This window comes from Nelumbo nucifera, chromosome 3 (assembly GCF_055504915.1).
Source record: "Nelumbo nucifera cultivar China Antique chromosome 3, China Antique-T2T, whole genome shotgun sequence".
NCBI classification, from domain to species: Eukaryota; Viridiplantae; Streptophyta; class Magnoliopsida; order Proteales; family Nelumbonaceae; genus Nelumbo; species Nelumbo nucifera.
In genome coordinates this window covers 45,925,118-45,930,698 of record NC_142651.1, presented here as the reverse complement: position 1 = coordinate 45,930,698, position 5,581 = coordinate 45,925,118, and positions in this window count along the sequence as shown.

Genomic DNA, 5,581 nt, shown 5'->3' with positions numbered 1-5,581 from the left:
AGCATTTTCCTGTACATGTGTTCATTCATGCTAGAATGTGAGTCCTCCTTGTTGGTCAACATGATCTTTCATTGATCCAATTGGGTAGTCTGACCATCCAATATTACATTATATTGCTAGAAAGAAGATTTGATTATTGATTACTGATCTAGATTCTAGATTCTAGACATAAATCTGAAGAGCTGATCGGATGTTCATCCTGTTGTCCAATTTGATCTAAAACATCATCCTGATTCCTGACCAGACATCAAAAGGTGAATTTTAGACTGCACTCAGCCCATTCTGGTCCATCCGTTGTCCTACCTACAGGGGCATGGACTATTTTATGGATCTCGTGTGACCAGACCCAAGCCTCTGCCTTTTTATTTTGTGATTTGGTGAACTAAAGAAATCCAAGCTTAAGTCAAGGTTTTTAAATGATGATCATAGAGTCGAAGCACTTGTGATTTGGTGAACTATACCATTTTATACCTTACTTCTTGGACATTGTAAGGTAAAATGGTTGAAGTGAAGTAAAATTAATACATTACATCAATTTTTTTTAGTTGTAATGTTGACGAAAGGAAGGTATTTACACATTTTTTCAAAACAATAGGGGAGGTTTTTGTTAAGGTCAAAACACAAGCAAGTTTCAAGTATATTAAGTTTTTATTAAATTTAAATTCACTATGAAATTTAATTAATTATATAAATTTTTATTTTTAGTGGAACTTAAATTCATTTTGAATTAATAAAATCTAATGATAAAAGTAATAATTTTTTATAATTGTGTATTAGTTTATATTAATTTTAAATTAATATTAACTTTTGATTTATCTTATTCCTTTTATTAATTAAATTTTTTTATTATATTAATAAAAATATTATTACCAATAACAGTAATTAATAATTATTTGAATTTTATTTAAGTAAATCAATATTTTTTTTATTGTGGTTAATTAATTTTTATTATTTTCAAATGGAATATAAATGGATTATAATTTTAAATCGAAGTAGAATATTTAGCGCAACAATATATCATTGAATATCTTAATTTCAATATAGTTAATATTTACTAATAATTATAGTTTAACGCAAATATATCTAATATACAAAATTATAGTTAAATTGAAATGGATATATATATATATAGATAAAGTTAATGAATTTTATTCAGTTTAATGGAGCAATGGAGATGAGAGAGAATTAGTGGTATGCCTTAGGAGAGAGAGAGAGAGAGAAAGAGAGATAGAGAGAATAAAGGGTAAAATATAAAAAACCTCCCCCAAGTTTTCTAACAATCATAAAATCTTCCCCTATCTTTTTACTTTAACAAAATCCCCCCTATAGTTTTGAAAAATCATGTATTTACCTCCCTTCTGTCGTTGTCCTATCCAGAAAGTGCTGACCTTATGCATTTGTTTTTTTAAATACCTATTATGCCCTTATATCTGTTAATTCAGATATAGATTCATTAAAATACTATTCATCTTCTTCTCCAAAAACTAAGAACCAGAGGTGCCAAGACAACCTAACCGTTCATCCCTCCATTTCAACTCCCTCCCCTGAGTTTTTACTTATTTCTCTTATCTTGAACCAAGCATCGATGCATTTCTTATGAGCAGTGGCCAAATCATCCTTGCAAGAACAACCCCAATTCAATAGGAATTTCGGATTCCTCATTAGTATTCTTCGATCTCAAATGACAAATCCTACAATCCTTGTCCACTTTAACCGAATGCACCTAATTTCTGGTACACCACTTTACAAATCTACCTTGACCAAACAATCTAACGTCAAAATTTTGGTGGTAGCCCAAAGTCCCCCAATCTCGAGATCAAACACATTGGAGAACCTAAGCTCTTCATACAACCCACTCCTTGCGTTACTTGCAACAAAAAAAAAAAAAAAAAAACGATGACCTTCTTCTTCTAAATCAAGATGGGAATGAGGTTTCTCTACGGTTACCATTTCCAAAACCCGAGACCTGAAACTTCATGTAAAAGCAGTGAGGAGCTTGGGACTCTACCCCAAAGGGAAAGCATGAAAACCCTCTAAGTTTTAAGTTTTGGAGGTCTTATCCTTGAAAACATGTTGCTTTAGGAGCAGGATAAAGGCAAAAGGAAAAAAATCCAATAAAATCTGGAATTGCAGAGATTACAGCAAGTAGGTGATCTCTTTCTCACCTCTCATATTGTCGTTACCTTGTAACAAATAGAGAAAAAGATGTGTAAGAACTTCAATTTCTGCAACAAATAAATAGCAAGCTACAACTAGAGGATTTAAGGAGGGAAATTTCAGTATTTATTTATTTATTTATTTGGAAAAATTCATGACGTGCTCTGTTCTGATTTCTAACAAAGAAATTTGGATTTAAGCGAGGACACAAACATTGTAAGATGAGAAAAAGTTGAAAAATGGGGTTTTGTAGAAGATTTGAGGGAAATGTTTCAGAGAGAAAAATAGCACCGATGTATATATTTTCATGGAGTGATGAAAATTTATAGCATACCAAAAACGGGAAGAAGTGTGTTATCATTATATCATGCTAATCACAAGGAACAATTAAATTATCATTATACCATACCCATGGCTGTTTAGAAGAAAGGCCATGGGTCTGTGATGGAAATGACAAAGAGTATGGTAGAGTTTATGATGGAGTGCCAACTCGTAACCACCCGAACCAACCGGCGCCAGCTCCGTCTTAGAGAGGAGTCCCCATGCTAGAGGATTTCTTACACTACCCGGCGTCGGATGAGGGCATCAAACGACGGATATCGAAGGCATGCTGAAGACAAGTTCGAGTTATCTAGTTGCTTTATAAGTTCGAGTTACCTAGTTGTCTAGTTCCTTTACAAGTTCGAGTTACCTAGTTGTTTTACTTTACAAGTTTAACAATGTTTTGATACGTTATAGATACTTCTGTTTTAAGCTTTATTAACAACAAGAATTTCTTTCATCAAGTCTCTCTACTGTTGAGGCTATACGCCTGGTGTTTTACATGAATCTTATCGAGTCCGGAATCAAATTCGATTGTACGGGTGTTCATAGAGTTATCTCTGCCAAACGCCTCACGCTGCGTCAGTTTAGAGAGTGAGAGAGGTGGGGATATTTGACATAGGAGGGAGGATGAAGTGGTTAGACAAGAAGAAAGATAGGGGGATAGAGAGAGAGAGAGAGAATTGAAAAGACGAAGGGATGGAACAATTAGGTTGTCTTTGCTGCCTTTGGTTCTTAGTTCTTGGAGAAGAAGATGAATGGTGTTCTATGAGTATTTTAATATCTTAATTAATAGATATAAGGGCAAAATAGGTATTTAAAAAATAAACACATTAAAGCTTTCTCTGTATGGGACGATGGGGGAAGGGAGTTAAGTGCATTATTTTTCAAAACTATAGAGGAGGAGGATTTTGTTAAAGTGAAAACATAGGGACTTGCAAAAGTAGAGGAGGTCGATGGGAAAATGTCAATTTGACACATTCTATTTTAATATAAGATAGGTACTTCACATGGTGTCACATGAGAATGAGCACATTGTGATGGAACGCTAACAAATGCTAATGGCATGGGATGATTTAGCATGTGTTTGGAACCATGGGCACTTAATAAATAAATACTACCATATAGGTGTCACTTCAGCATTTCACTCATTATGTGAATTCATATGCATAGGGACTTACAAAAGTAGACTTCATTTTATGTGTGTGCCTACCATTGGGGGAAATTCCATTTTAGCGTTTCCTCCAACGGGTAAGCGTTTATTCACTGTTTTGTTGATGTAGCGTCTAATGGCGTCTAATTGTCAATAAGCGGGTTCATCCTTACTTTTCCCGATTTTCCAAACAAATCAAATACCAAAAGTTTAGTCAATAAACGTCTACGGTTTTAAATATGGACAGTCTTCGTCGGTAGGCCTCTCCTTTCAGCAAAGGTATTTATCTATTTTCTCCTTTTTTTTATATTTTTCTATCTTTATTCTTTTTTTTTTTAACTTTTCAATTACCCTTTATGAGTCATTTGATTTTCCCATGTCTGACGAGTCATGCAAATTAATGTTGTCTTCCAAAACAATGCATGAAAGAGGGCGGCTATTTTGTTTTAACGAGGTGTCTTCCAGCAATATTAAAGAGGGAAGGCCACAATTCAAAACCTCCTCTCTGTATTAGACTTTCAAAAACATCTCCCATAACATGCCTTTTCATTTAACTAAGAGTCTCAACATCTCAGCATCCCACAACATGTCAGCATGTCTCCCCTTCCACGCTTACCACTTTCCTAATTTTTTAGAATTTTGATATATATATTTTTTTAAATCTACCTAATAACAATGAAGTCCAATGACATGCAAGAGACGTTTGGACTTCCAAAGCATCTCCCGCCAAGTTATTCCAAACATCTCTCTCCCTTTATTAAAAATTCTTCTTTATCCCTCATTGATAAGTTCTATTGAAAACTCGATTTGGTCTTGAGCTATCATCATTTGCCATTTTCTATTGTCCTGTTCCTATGATCAAGCTCCACAATAAGTTCCGTTTGCTCTGAAGCTATCATCCCATTCTATCATTCAATTCCAACAATCAATCCCCACTCCGTTTTCTCTTTCAAATCTTTGTTTGGGTTTTTCAACAATCAAGCTCCATAGGGGATTAGTTTTGTAACAGGTCGATTGATGTGAGTCATAGACAATGTTTTCATTGTCTTTTGGACGTTAAAACAGGGTCTCTTCCCTTCTTTTTCTGGATGTCAAAATAGTTCAGTTTTGCCATTAAAATTGTAGATTCAGTTCAGGTTCTATAATAAGTTTAACTGAGGTGGGTTATACTCTTAGACATAATTTTCATTGCCGGATGTTAAAACAGGGGCTCCACCCTTCTTCTTCTATACTTCAAAATAAGGGCTTTGCCTCTACATATAAACTTATTTAGTTTGATTTTGTAGGTAAGCTATCTTAGAATGGTATTCTCTGAAATTCATGACTTATATTGTATGGGGCAACTCCTGCCTTGAAGACTCCCTGCATCAGAGATAACGCCATCATAGGCTTGCTTGAAGTAGAAATTAAAGAAAATGGTAAAACTTGAAGTATTCTCTTGCATGCATTATTTTTGAGTTTTTGTTCTTGATATCATTTCATTGAATTTTATGTCCCGAGGTAAAGAAGGATGAACATCCTTTTTGTTGAATGAGATCGAATTAGAGTCTAATACTTATTTTAATTTCCTAGACTTGAAGGCATTTATCAATAGAGAAGAATCAGGTGTTGTCCATTAAGCTATATCCAGAGATATCAAATCTAACAAGAGAAACCCCCTAATTGTGTCCCTCATCATTCAGGTCCTCTGCGCTATTAGAGATCGAAAAGCATAGATTCACCCAGGTAAGTTTAGTAGTATCCAACTTTTCTACCTGTATAAAGGATACATAATACTACTCTACAAGAGTATTTATGAATTATGATGATATTTTTGTCACAATCTGATTCTGCATAGTGGCTCACCACATAGTAAATAAGATCAGCTTTGGCGCCCCACGCGCGTCCCACCCCACCATTCACCCACGGGAGGGAGAGAGACCGGATCTGCGCTCACAACGATTTTGTACA